This window comes from Neopsephotus bourkii, unplaced genomic scaffold (genome assembly GCF_033783945.1).
Source record: "Neopsephotus bourkii isolate Nb327-2 ecotype Australia unplaced genomic scaffold, CSIRO-AGI_Nbou_v1 NB_357, whole genome shotgun sequence".
Taxonomy (NCBI): domain Eukaryota; kingdom Metazoa; phylum Chordata; class Aves; order Psittaciformes; family Psittacidae; genus Neopsephotus; species Neopsephotus bourkii.
Genome location: NW_026900863.1, coordinates 799,022 through 813,808, shown reverse-complemented (window position 1 = coordinate 813,808; position 14,787 = coordinate 799,022). Strand labels below are relative to the sequence as shown.

At 46.0% G+C, this 14,787-nt stretch overlaps 1 protein-coding gene across 5 annotated transcripts in view; it reads left to right on the top strand.

Moving 5' to 3' along the window:
• Positions 1 to 14,787, top strand: part of KCNIP1 (potassium voltage-gated channel interacting protein 1) — a 404,820-nt gene that overhangs the window by 139,588 nt on the left and 250,445 nt on the right. The gene's annotated exons all lie outside the window — the stretch shown is intronic.

Genomic DNA, 14,787 nt, shown 5'->3' with positions numbered 1-14,787 from the left:
CAATTTAAATTAAAAATTATCTTTGGAAATATCAAATATCAAGTAATCCTTCTAAATAGAAATGGGGAAGGGCTGTGCAGGGGATTTGATTGTGGCGAGTGTCAGTGTTAAATTCTGTCTTCCTGGTCCAAGGCAGGTAGGGTAAAATTTTCTGTTACAGTGTGTGCACATGGTTTACAGTTCACCTTCCTGTGTTGTTGTGATGCAGCCATAACTGTGTGATTGCCTGGGATGGATATGGTATGTACAATGCAAGTGTAACTGTACAGCTGTCCAGACACCGAGTCACACCTAAAGCCATGGGAGTCATGTTTAGGCACTGTGAAGCAGAGGAGAGCTGAGCGCAGTGCGCTGGGCATGGTGGCTGTGGAGACATCAAGTGTGTGTGGGGGGTCTTCTCCATCTGCCAGAAACCTGCGAGCTGGAGCTGATTTCCACTCAATGTGGATAATTCTGTGCTGAATGCATCTGCTCTCTATCACTTTGTGGTCTTGCACTTGGCTCAGCTCTCCAGTGGAAGGAAGAAACTGCTTTTTGTTGGGAGTTCACGAGCAGTAAACACCCAGCATCTGGTCACACTTTTGAACATTTACAGTGGGCTTCACTCTTGCTGATGCCTTCTAGCAGTGGCTGCTTACCTGTATGTATCAGGACTCGTGTTCCCTGAGTTGTGTCCTTTTGGCTCTGATGTGTTATCCATGCTTTGTTGCTGGTTAGTAGGGTACCCAGTTGGAAAGCTGAAAGAAATTACTTTTGTTTTCTTGGCTATTTTCAAAGGCAGTACAGAATTTCACACCTTTCAGTCACTATTTACCTGGCAGAAAAAAATAACGCTGCTGGTTTTCACTCTCTTCAGCCAGTTGCAGATTTTCCTCTATACTGATGCCCAGAGGATGCCCTGGATCTCCAAACATGAGTAGCAGAGGCGTGTTTGCTTCATGTGCCTCTGGGCTGCTTGGTATATTTGACTTTAACTGTCAGCATTTCACTTTGTTTGCAATGAAACACTGGGATGTACTTGAATACAGTGTGAAATTGTTCTTTGTCTGAGCCTAGATAGTGAGTAAAAGTCAATTACCATCACATAATGGGTTCCTTAGTGCTGCTCACCTGTTCCCTCAGCATCTCCTAAGCCCCTGACCATGCTGATGGCCTCTGCTGGACCATGCCTAAGCGTATCCATGTCTGCCTTGTACTGGGCAGCCCAAAACTGACCATGGCACTTGGCTGTGTTCTGAGTACAGGGGAAGATTCACGCGTCCCAGCTTTCGCTGTGCGATTGTTGATGCAGCCCTCCATGCAGGTCACCTTCTTGACCATAGGGCACCTTGCTAATGGTGCCTGGGTATATCTGCTCGCTTTGATGTTGCTGTGTGTATCTGTTATTGAGCAAAGTGTTTATTATCTATTTTATTATTAAATTATCATCTACTATAATAATTTATTTATTTCTGTGTTTATTTGAATAGTTCAGGATTTATGTAGCAGGTAAATATTGCTGCTTAAAATAAGGGCTTGAAGAAGCGGTTATAACAGCGCTAGGTCCACATCTCTGCAACTACACTGCCATCTCAGTGAGTATGTGCTCTTCCCAGTAGTTTGAAGACAATTTGTATAGTCTTTCTAGCTGAGCAGCTCACACAGATTTCTGGAGCTACATACCTTTGGTGTAATCAGCTAAAAGCAATGTCTATTGTTTTAAGCGTAGGGAAAATAAAGCAAGTTATATCTCAAGTGAGGAGTTTCCAGAGTTAATATCAGTGTGCATGTGATGGATCCCAGCAGAGTGGCTCATGCTGAACCTTTCCAGCCTCAGTGCCAGGCACAGCTCAGCTGGGTAGGTCTGGGGAGCTGGCAGTGAGAATGGTGGCTGGTGGCTATTCCAGCTGTGAGCAGCAATGCTAGAGGATATATTGTAGCACTGATCAAGAGTACAGGATTTAATTCCATGTTTTAACGAAAATGGGGAGCCTGAATAAAGGCAGGAGTAGCACAGAAATTGTCTTAGAGTGGAGAGCAATGGTTCAAGTGTGAGACCTTGTCTCTGGATTTGGACAGTGTTGTGATGTGGACAGTGTTGTGGGTTTGTAGAGGAGAGTATCATTTGTTTAGCTTGAATGTGAAAACTTAATCCAATGTAACTGGGCACTTTGTCTAGGCAGGTTATGAGCTGCTTCCCCTGTCCTGTGGGATCAAGATTTCTACTTCTCAGGTTTGCAATCCTGCTGATAAAGCTACAGAAGTTTTCCCTGTTTGCTGGAGTGTCCCTGGATAGTCCATGAGATTTGTGCTGTTTGCTTTGGTAGCGGCTTGGGGCAGTTCCACAGATTATTTGTACATGTTGTTAGAAATTATGTTCTCTGATATCTTCAATTGATGGCAGTTTAACTTCATTTGCTGTTGGGATTCTTCTTGCCTGCCTTTTCCAGCACTCAGAGAATACTAAGCAATTGGAGCATCTGACACATGGGGAGAAGCTGAGGGAGCAGGGACTGTCCAGCCTGCACAGAGAAGGGTCAAGGGATTTTATTGAGAGTATAAAAATACCTGATGGGCGGGGTAGGAAAGGTGATGAAGCCAGGCTCTTCTTAGTGGTGTCCCGTGACAGGACAAGGGACAGTGGGCACAAATTGAAATACAAGAAATTCAGCTTAAGTATAAGAAAAAGATTGTACTGTGAGGATGACTGAACACTGGAGCAGGCTGCCCAGAGGGTCTGTGCAGCCTCCATCCTTGGAAATACTCAAAACAGTCCTGAGCAACCTGCTGTAGTTAAACCTGTCTTGAGGATGAGACAATCTTCTGACATCCCTGCCACCTTAAATCCTAAGGGTGTAAGGACTTTGGAGCACCAGGAAGAGGAAGAAACACTGAGAGCTCAGTATGGACTAAACACCAGCAAAACTGAGAGGAGTGCTTGGTCCTCTCTCTAGTATGTTGGCAGTTAGCACTTAGATACAAGATTAAGAATTTCAAGTTGCTTGTATATCCTCCAGCAAACATAAGCAATAAAACGATAAATGAGTTGGGGGGGAAAAAACCCAACCCACAACACTAAAAGGCAGAGAGCCAGCACAGCAGATAATGCACACACAGACACATTTCTGGTTTCAACTAGCTGCAGAAATAGGGATGCTTTTCATGTGTTTTTACAGTCTGCAGCCAGTCGTGGCCAAATTTGTGGCTAGAATCAGTCATTTCCAGATTTGTCATGGAAACGTTCGGATTAGAAGGTTGCTAAAGCAGGGGGAAATTCTTGTTTGGATGGCTTTCCCTCCCTCTGTGGCAGTGTGCAGTGGGGATGGGGACACTGCCATGTGTGGGCAAATTCAATTCCAGTCGAAAAGAAAAATCAAGGAATAAGGGATTATTTCTTTTCTCGACAGAACACCCACCTCCTACGCCCAGTGAAAAGGAAATATAACTCAGATACTTCTCAGTACCTGAATCTTGTTGGCCTTAGAGCTACAGGCTCCAGCTCTTCCCCTGACCATGCCAGCAGAAAGCAGAACTGGTTTTGGCTGGGAATCTGAGCCTGTTGAATGAGAGTAACCAGATTTTGATCCAAACCTAAACCATCAAGACGAGCCCGTCACAGTTGTTTGGTTTTGCAAGGGCTAACAGCAGGAATTTATACAACAGCAGTTGTGCCATTTTTATAATGACTGACATCTAGACTTTTTTTTGAAGGAAAGTTTGCTTTGAAATGGCTTATTGGCCAAAAGCATCAGGTTTCGTGTCTGACCAGCTGTATTTTCAAGTGGTTTGCTTACCAGGAAACCACTCACCATTGCTGGGCTCGTCAGTCCTCAGAAGAATATGTGACTGACGTGAGCTCCTAATGTCAGGGCTGAGCCCTTTCAGTTCCATGCACTGGAAAAAATCTGCTTCTCTACTCAGACAAAGAAAAAGTGGTTCATGTGGGTTTCAAGCAATCAGCCCTGTTCAGCCCTAGCCCTACAGCTGCAGCATGGGAACGCTGGATTTGGGCAAGGTAGCTCCCTTGATTTTTATTTGCTCAGTATGTACCATTGCAAAGCAACTCTTTGTAAGCTGTTTAGAACAGCTTTATTCATGATAGGCCTTTGAAATTCATCCAGGAGGAGCTGCAGACTCGCCTTTATCCCTCAAAAATCTGTTCTGGTTTGGCAGAAAGAAAAACTTCGAAGGTTGCCCTTCTCTTGCTTTCTGCTTCTCAAAGAAACTTGTCAGTCTGCCACTGTTGAGAACAAATGTGTGTCTCATAAAGACTCGGACCATACAGCCCTGTGTCATGGGTATTTTGTTATTAGAAGATCTCAGTTCCCTGTTTATTTCCCCTCTAGAGCAAGCAGAGCATCTTCCCCCTGGTTGCAAACTTGAGCCCGCAGGTGCTTGAGGCAGCGGAAGGAATGGCTGGTTTGTTTTCTCCTGGCTGAGTCCAAGAGCCCGTAGCACAGCACTGGCATCTTGTTTTCTCTCCCTAGTCCTGTCTGTCGCCTGATGCAGTCTGACAGGTCAGGTACGTTTTTGGCTGCCTGCACTGAAACCTGAGGCTTTGACAGGCAGCTTTTTTCTGGGGAATTGTCTTTGTAAGGGGTACACACAGCAGCACTCTGCAATGACAGGCTCTTGGTGTACCCACTCAATCAGCAGCAGTTTGGAAACACTGTGGTCACTAGCGTTTGTCCAAATGTGTCACTTGGCGTGAAACTCTTTGGTCTCTGAAGTCCAATGAGGTGCTTGGGGGGCTGCTCAGAATCATAGCAGCCAAACACCCATCCCAGCCATGTGCTGGGACATGCCTGAGGTGGGTGGCATGGAGTTTGTACCCTGTTGGCCATGTTCTCAGTAGCCCTTGGCCAGAGCACACACACATCTGTGGGGTTTGCTTGGAGGGATTTCTGACTGCTGTTATTCCCCACTCCCCAGCTTTCAGCCAGAATGAATTTAGCTCCTGTGCAGTCACTAACTCCAAATTACTTCTTTCATCACTTGCTTTGTTTCCTGCCTGCTTCCCTATAAATTCAGCTCCTAGCAGTAAGGCAGAGGGATCTCAAATACCTGGCCTTAAGAATGGATAGTACTGATTAAATTAAAATAAGCTATATATGTCCCTGATTGCTTCCCACAGGCATACAGCTCCTGCCTGGAACGCTGTAGGCAGATCCAGGTTGGAGGCTTGGAATAAAGAAAAACAGATGGAGGGAAGTAGATTCTACAGTGTGTTACATGTTATGTTGCATTAGCATACATATGTGCTTATTTCTTGCCCTTGGGTACCGGTACTGTGTGCCACTCAAACCCCACAGCACATCCTCAGAGAGCCCTGAAATCCCACCATAAAAGAGCTGATTAGAGACCTGAGCTTTGCAGGGCAGCAGGCTGCAGTGCTTTAAAGCTTCTAAATGTTCAACAATAATCCAAAAGGGTAAAACAGAAAATGTTTTCCAGCTTTTCACTCTCAGCCTTGGTAATCTTCCAGCCTTTATCACCAGCGCTTCCAGGGTGACTTTCTGGATATTTGATGATTGGAATGGGCGCTATGAAGCACTTGGATTTCTGCAACTGCAAATATTTAACATTGTAGAAGTGAAAAGCTTGGAACTTCAGTGTTAGCAGAGGTTTTGGCCGACTCCCAGCTTTACCATTGTTAATGTCACCAAAAATGTAAGCTGGAGTCCCTTAGGGTTGTACCAAACTTTTGAGGAAAACTTTATCTATAAGAAAGCAGACCAAGGGCAAACAAAGCAAGCTGTAACCTCCTGCTGATTTTGATCCAACATGAGGGGCGGGATAAAAATGTTGTATATTTCCACTTACAAGTGTGCAGTCCTCCTGTTTGATATTTATGTAAGCTTTACTGAAAACCCTGAAGATTTGCAAATTCATCAAAAATTAAGTAGTGGGGTGTGGTTTTTAGCCAAATGTTTCAGAAATCAAAATGGATATTAATTGTGATTATTCACCAAAACCGGCTTGCAATTTTGTTGCAGTTTGAGACATGACTAGAAAAGCGTGATTGCTAAAGCAGTTCTTCTGTTGCAGTGAGGGATAGACCTGGGTATTTATGTCGAGTGCCGTGTTTCTTACTCAAAACCATTGCACAGTGATGCAGAACGCTTGGGTACCTGCTCAGGGTCTCTGGGCCATGTTGCCGCTTGCACCATGGCTAGTTGCAAGGTAGAAAACTTGTGCGTGTCTCTGAGAGGTGTTTCCCAGTGCGTGCAGGATGCTCTAGGCACCCTGTATCCTTTGCAGGAAGGTACCAAATTGCATGGCAAGGGTCTTATCCAGCTGGGAAATGCAGGTTAGAGCTATATGGCATCACAGCAGCATTTGTAACCAAACTGTATTTAGGGTTCCAAGCAAGGTATTTAATCATAGAATCACAGAATACCAGTGTGGAAGGGATCATCTGGTCTAACCTTTCTATGCAAGCATGACCTAACTAGATGTCCCAGCACCCTGTACAGTCATCCTGTTTTCAGCCTGATCTTTCAGCTTCTCCTTACATTCATTCTGAGATGCCAGAGGGAGTAACTGTAAGACTGTTTGTACTTAACAAACAAATAAGTGATTAAAAGTGTAAACTGCATCCGTGTTTTCAGGATAGGCGAGTTGAAAACAAAGGAAGCTGTGACCAGGTATGTCCAATCTGTGTTTGTGGCTGTCACTGTGAGGTGATGCCATTGGTCTGGACTGAAAATGGCAGATAGGGGTCAGATAACTTCTGATTGCAATCATGATAATGAGGATGTTACTTGGGATGGGCAGGGGGCCGGGCCTCCTGAAGGGTATGAACAAACCACGGTTGAAATGAGGTGAAGTTCTCAGGCAGCAAGCGTGGCTGATGGGAGGCAGAGGAGGACTGTACGCCCTGGGTAGACATGGGACAGAGGAGATGCTTGGGACTCTGAGAGGGGCAAGCAGGACAGCAGCTGGCCCCAGTCCGGCCATAGGGAGGTTTTAAGTAAGACATGAGCTGGGTAGCAGAACTGTCCTCTCCTGGCAGATCTCTGTTACATCTGCTTGGCTTTCCTCAATGCAAACATTTCTTTCTTGACAAACTCAACAAGTGCAGCTCTTCACACACACACACACACACACACACACACACACACCCCAGTGTTTGCTTTTCCCTGGCTCCAGAAAAACCCATCTCTCCCCAAGCTTGTTCTGTGGGTTGTTGGAAAGTGCCCAGAATTTCCATAGATGGCCACAGCTGCTGTTTCTAACAGCCAGCACACAGGGGCAAGGCATTTTATACTGTGGCTGGGAACAGCTAATGGACAGCATGATTGTGAGGACCCTGCTGCTGGAGGCAGGTTTCCAGGAAACCTGCAAGACACCTGCATCGTTCTGCTGAGGGTCCTTAGTGGGAAGGGAGAGTGTCACCTTGGAAGGAGGGAGCCCAATTACAGTGTGCCAGAGATCAGTTCTGAACATTAGGGCCTTTTAGTGCTCTGAGAAAAGATATGTTTCTGCGTGTCAAACTCATATGCAGGAAAGCCTGGATGAAACAAGCCGTGTTCACATGATGTAGCCAGTTAGAGCACCGTTTCAGAAGTGGAGCTTGAAAGCTTTGATAACAGTTCTAACTTTGCCTGCCTGCAGCTTGGGGTTGAACTCCAGGTTCATTTACCCGGGATGCTGTTTCTTTCCTCCAGTGAGTGATGCTGCACATCAGCCTCACAGAGTTCTTGGTTATCAGCTGAATCCACAGGCAAGGCCCCCGATGTAGCACATGAAACTGCAGGAGCTGTTTGGTCTCTGTAGGGCACACACACCACCCTGTGCAGTGGAATGCCATTAGCTCCTGGCCTGCAAAATGTCGAGAGCCAGCACAGCATTGGGGAAGGACAACTTCCTTTAGGGAAACTGCTTCATCCCATGCAGGTGAGTCCTGTGACACAGCAGGAAGCATCAGCTTCCCTTTGGACCCTTAATCCTCACTTGCACGTTGCTGTCTGAGCTGGGAGCAGTGTGTGAAAAGAAGCAAATGGGAAGCAGGAACTTTTGTGTCAGTGCAGAGAGGATTGCTGTCTGCTAATCCTAATAAGCCAGTGTAATTAAATTGACACAGTAGTTTACATGCTTCACTGGGAGAGTCATATGTGATCCCAAACTGTGATATCAACACCCCAGGAACTGAAAGCGTGTCCTTGTGTGGATCTGAATCCCTGTAACACCCTGTTTGGTTCTGTCTAATATTTTCCATGTGAGCCTACAGAAGGTCTAGTTTGCAGTCCTGTGCATAAGAACTAGCCAGGCTGCAGGCACCTAGACAAAGAGCTGCATTAGGGTGTGAGGAAAAACCTGCCTGCGTGGACATGTGGATGTACTGATTGACAGGCAAAGGCAAGCATGTGCAGTTCTGCAAATGAAATGGGGTCCCACGAGACCCATTCCTGTTTGTGTAGGCAGCAGCCAGACCTGCAGGCAGAGCAGGTTTGGTGCTGGGAAAGAAAGCCAACCAGAGACCGATCTTTCAGGAAAGTGCCTCTCATTTCCAGGTCTTTAAGGCTTCAATATGGGCGATTTGCAGTGGCAATTTGGCATCCTCTGCTTGGCAGGAGTTGAGGACATTACAGCTGAGCTACTGCCCTATCATTTCTCATCACCTCTGCTATAGAGCACTGGGCTGCACGTGGCTCGCCACAGCGCTGCAGGGAAGTACACTGTCAAACAAGGGGAATTTTCTGCTCAGGCATTTTCAGGGTAATGCCATCACATACAGCACTTTACATGGCTGCATTTGCATCTTTATTTTAGCTGATGCTGCCTTTTCTTTTTTCTCTGTCCTGACTAGTGATGGAGGTGAAGTACTCACTGTTCAAAAGTTCAGGCAATCAGAGCGCTGTGTGCTTTTCTCAGGCACTGGTTGCTGCTGTTCAGTGATGCACAGGAGAGAACACGGCAACGTGCCACTTTGAATGTCACCCACAGCTCACATCAAGGTGACTGGTGTGTAAGTTAAGTGTGGGGCAGTATCTGTTGCAGCAAGCACACTCTTGTGTTGTACACACTCATCGTCATCATCATCATGGCTTGACTTGGTGAACGAAGATTTGGGAAGGGCTTTACCCACGCTTCCTACAAGCACGCTGATGATTAAAAAGGCCACTGCTTTGTACAACCTACAAAACAAATTAGACTAAAAGTTTGGTCCAAACCTACAATTTCATTTATGTATGAGATGTTTGGGGAACTTTGGAAATGCTCTGACTCCGAATGAATTTTGTCACATTTCTGCTTTGCTTGTTTTTAGCAAAACACTCTCCCTTTAGAGTTGCCGCCTGGAAATTATTGATGGTGGGGAATTAGCTGGAAAATGTTCTGAACCTTCATCTGGATCAAAATGAGACAGAGAGTTGTTAGAAGCTGCTGGGGTGTGAAGTTAACAACCCAACTCTGTGATCCCTATGTTGGCATCTCTGATCCCTCAGAGAACACAAAGCAAGCTCCTCATTTCTACCTTGGGTACTTCCCCTTCACTTCTCTGTGCCGCTGCCTTTCCCTTGCTTTCCAGCAATGTTGAAGCTGAGGGCAAGCAAATCTAGAGGTACGTACATATGTGGTAAGGTTTCCACCAGCAAGAAGGTTACAAACTAATGAATTCCTGAAAGAACAAAAAGCAAGGAGTGAGCCTTCGATTATCTGTCTCCCCTGTCTCTGTAAAGAGGTGCTTCCCTGCAGAAGCCCACACAGATCCTGCTCATTCCCTAATGGCTGTGTTTCTGTCCTGTTAGCCATGAACATCAGGCAGTCTGTTTCAGGAGCTTCATTTCCCTACCAATTAAACTCCTGAGTCAGGATGAGGTGAGGACAGTGCTAAAGGAGGTTTGATTCCATCAGTGCTCTCCCTGTGGCTGAGTCTGTGTCTCCACAGCACGTACTGCCCAGCATTTCCTAGTCTGTGGTTTGGGAACGTGATGCTGCCAAGCCACAGAGCTTCAGTGCCTGTGGCCATCTCACCAGCTTGCTGTGATTTTATGCAACAACTGTTCAAGCTGCAGAGGTTTGCCCAAGCGAATTGACTGTCATTTGCCTGCTTGTGATGATTTGGTTTTACTGCATTTTGTTGATGTTTTAATGCATTTTGTTTGCATTACGAAATAGCTCCCAAGCATGTGAGATTTAGGAGAGTGGCAGGTCAAAGCTACGGCTTCATTACTCATGATGTGGGCACTGTTTTCCAGTGTCAGACAGCACAGAAGCCACTCTGCCAGGTACTATGGCAGGTACATGTTGTGCGTGCAGGTTTGCTGTGGATGGGGCATTTGGCTCAGGAGCTTGTGCGGCTGCTGCCAGTGGAGAAGGGCAGGATGACATTAGGCAGCTGGTCTGACACAACATCCACCTGCAGAAGCAACACTCCTGCTGTCAGTCAGCAGGTAGTCACTGATGTATTGTGGCAGTGATAGGATGGCTGGAATAACAAAGGCCACTTTCACAGACCATGTTCCAGAGTCACTGTCTTCAGCAGAGTCACCACCTGTGTTGCTTTCTGCAAGCAATAAGGTTTGAGGCTATTGGTAGTTTCAGGGCTGTGCTTCAAGAGGCTGACAGTGCTATGGACAGGCTATGTGATGCTGAAATAGTTACATGCACAGTTCTCTTCCCAACATGGGCAGGGAAATGTTTCTTCCCTATTCCATGATGGGAAATCCAACGTGTTCAGGAGAGTTCATTTCCTCTGCACACGTCAAGTTTAGGAACTCTGGCTGGATATGCGGATACAAGAGAAGGAACCAGTTTTACCCTTTGTGGTGAAGGAGCTCAGGACAGCATGGTGGTTCTTGCAATACTGGTGGATTAAGCAACATTGCAGCGTAAGATTGGCCATTTCCCATCACTGCCTGTTAGGTGTGGTAAGGGCCTGAGCTCTTCCATAGCAGAACTGGATGGACAAGTGAGATGTCCTGAGGGGTGGGTGAGAGAGACTCCCACAGCAAACTGAATAGCTGGAGAGCTGCCTTCTGCACAGAAGGGGTTTCTTGCAGTGATGTGTAGAGATCAAGAATGGTTGTGGACAGTGGATGTGAGGCACCAACAAGAATGTTTGTTGTCATCAGCAAGTGGGAATGTTTGAGTGTGTCCTTTGTTTGGAGTGGAAATGGACAGAGAAAGCTAAGAACCTGCAGAGCCAGGCTGGGCACGTGTGCATGGAAATCGGCATCACCTTCCTGAGGTCTCTCTAGAGTGAACAGAATTCAGCAGTAACTGTTCAAATCCTTCTGGCTTAAATTCTCTGTGCCTTTTGAAATGCGTCCTTATTCCTATCAATGCGATGCACCCTTACTCAAGTTGAAGTTACCTCAAGCTAAGTGACAGGAACAGCTAATGTACATTTTTACTTTCCTCCTATTTCCCTGATTTTCTGAGCCTGATCGTTCAGTAAATAGTGTTCTGGATTTTAACCTGTTTGCTGCGGTGAAAGGTGGTGTGAAGGATCCTGCAGCAGGGAGAGAGCTGGAGGTGTTGGTGTCTGCGCTGCAAAAGGCAGCAGGGTGCTGCACCAATTCTAGTGAAGTGCATAGTAAGGTGGTTTCTAAGTCTGGTTCCTGTAGAACCACACATTTGTTAACAGAGTATTTCTTGTACTAGTAGGAGAGCCTCAAATTGATTTGCATTTCCTGATGCACATACATGTGGAGATGCTGGCAAAACTTCCCCTCCTCTATTTTCATTGTAGACATTCCAGAAAATGGAGCGAAGTTGTTTTCTCTGCTGTTTGGTTATTTGTTTCATGAATATGCATTTCTGGGACAGGCACTCCTGGAGCATGTGGCCAAGTGCTCATGCCTGGAGTCTCTGCAGGCTTGTGCAGCTTTGAAGCAGAGAACTTAAAGGATAAGTAAGGTATCTGTAGAATTAAAGAGAATTTAGAGGAACAACGATAGAGATTTTAAATTCCTGTAAGTTCAGTCTCAAAACCAGGGGTGAGTTTTCACCTGCCTTATGCTATCTTGTTAGAGGTGTTTATTGGACTGCAATAAGAAAGGAGAAGTTTGTAGAATGAAACTGCTCATAAATTAGGAAAATCACTTGTTACCATCTTCTGTTGTTGTTATCTGTAATGCAGTTTAGCGATAAACAGTCTTGGATGCTAAACCTGCTGACACATGGCAGTATAGGGGAACACCAGAAAGCAGCTGGATAGCTTTATTTTTGCACTGTAATTAGTCACCCTTGAAACCTTCATAAAACAGATGTGGATTTGTAAAACCCAGCCCCAAAATCTCCTTGCTTCCCAGCTGGAATGTATGCAGGATTCTCTATTTGAACATCTTAAGCTGGCACATGTCTTGTTTACCTTGAGCTTCAGCTTTTAAACTTCAAGTGTAGGAAAAATGTTAGCCTGTCTTTTACAGTATCCTCTGGGGCTGGGAGAAGACTCTGAAGGCAAGAACTAATTGCCCAGGAGCTCATCAGGTCTTGTCAAGCTTAGTTCAGCCTGGAAATCTGTGGAGGCTGGGTCTCTTCAGAGAGTTCCTTCCCATTTACTGCAGAGGTGCACACTTTGGTATTGAAGGTGGGCAGAGAGAAGATTAACAGGCAGGTTCATTTACAGGCTCTTGCTCCTCTTGGTGGCAATAACCTACTTAAAGGAGCCAAAGCAAAGTCTCAGTCTGCAGCTTCTTCCAAGACTTTGGGGAAGCCTGGAAAGGGATGGTCTTTTGTGAATGCTCTGGCGGTCTTCAAGGCCAGGTTGGACACAGGGGCTTGGAGCAGCCTGCTCTAGTGGAAGGTGTCCCTTGCCATGGCAGGGGTTGGAACTGGATGGGCTTTAAGGTCCCTCCCAACCCAAAACAGTCTGGGATTCTATGATCCCTGAAACATCAGATGCATGGGGTTCCACTCACCCTCCTTGAGTAAGAAAGAAGTTTCCATTGCTGGCCTTGAACACTGCCAGGGATGGGGCAGCCACAGTTTCTCTGAGCAACCTGTGCCAGTACCTCAGCAGCTTTTTCCTCATATCTAAGCTAAATCTCCCCTCTGGCAAGTTAAAGCCATTCTCCCTTGTCCTGTCCTTACAGGGGACTGAAGCACCTCCTGTATGAATATAGGCTGAGAAAGTTGGGGCTGTTCAGCCTGGAGAAGGCTGCGTGGAGACCTCATAGCAGCCTTCCAGTATCTGAAGGGGGCATATAGGGATGCTGGGGAGGGACTCTTCATTAGGGACTGTAGTGATAGGACAAGGGGTAATGGGTCAAAACTTAAACAGGGGAAGTTTAGATTGGATACAAGGAGGAAATTCTTTCCTGTTAGGGTGGTGAGGCACTGGGATGGGTTGCCCAGGGAAGTTGTGAATGCTCCATCCCTGGCAGGGTTCAAGGCCAGGTTGGAGAGAGCCTTGAGAGGCAGGGTTTAGTGTGAGGTGTCCCTGCCCATGGTAGGGGGATTAGAACTGGGTGATCTTAAGGTCCTTGCCAACCCTAACTATTCTGTGACTCTATGATCCTGCAGGCCCTTTAAAAATTCTCCAGATTTCTGGTTTACTGTTGGAAAACAAGTTGGAAAGAAAGGAAGAGGCTTGTATAACCACAAATTGTGTGGTCCTTATTCTCTGGGTAGAAACATGCTTTGTTTGAGAGCTTCCCCTCTAGCAGCCTCCACATGCTCCTTTTAAGCCAAATAGGACATGGCCTTCTGTGCAAGGCAAAAGTAGAACAGGGTTTTGTCCCTTTGAACTATTAATACGGATCACAACAACGTACCAAAGGATGCAGAAGCCTTTAAGAATATGATGAAACTTTGGAGATTATTTATTTCTTAATACAGCTAGTATGATATTTATTGTGAAACACAAAGCATGTTCTGATAGCTTCCTTCCCTGCTGGAAAAGAGGACAAAAAGGAGAATCCAAATTCACTCTCAGTTAAAACCCCTTGAACCCTGAATGTCCTTTTTCCCTGAAAGGAACTGTTCGCAAAGACAAGTGCCCCACTGAGCACACTCTGCTGCTGGCTTCTGAAGGATTTGGGAAGGGTGGGGGATGATAACTCACCCAGTATCAGCCTTGGCCTCTGTGCAGAGCTGAAGAGGAATAAAGTGTCCCCCTCATGTATCCATTTTCTCCCGCGTGGGACAGTAATCATCACATCAGTTATTCCAAAAAAATTCCTGCATCTACAATGTCCGTCTGGTTTACAGAATGATTTCAATACCTATAGATACCACTTCTGTAAGGCATTTTGTCCTTACATCTTATATTGTAAATTTATCTGTGATTGTTGTCTCGTACTGCAGAACCCACTAAACTTGAAATATTTTCAGTAATTAATCATAAATATTAGCTCTATTGTCAGCAGCAACAGTTTGGATTGCTTTATTGAAGGGAAGTGGGAGGGAGCCACTGTTCTGGCAAGTGACAAGCAAATAGTGTAGTATTGAAAGCCAAGTGTTGGAGTCATTAAATCCAGGAGCAGCAGATCCTCAAGAGTCAAGTTCAGCGGTGAGTTTCTTGCTGCTGAAGTCAGCAGGGTTGAACACACGTGTGAACTGCAGGTTGCTGGTTCTCAGGGAGAGCTCCAACTGCACCTTGTGAATTCACCCTGTGGAAATGGGATGACGTTGGTGCTCCCAACTCTGCTCTTTTCTCCCTTGCCCTCTGCAGGATCTGTGCCTCTTCATTACCCCTGACATCTTCCCACCTGGGCGTTGCAGGCTGTGGTAACACTGGACTGCAGTTTGCTGTATGGGTAAACAAGCTGAAAGCCATCATCTTTGCCCACGTGTACCTACAGCCATGCTGCTGTTCTCATAGACAGCTTGTGCCAGATGCAGTCATTGCCTGTGTGA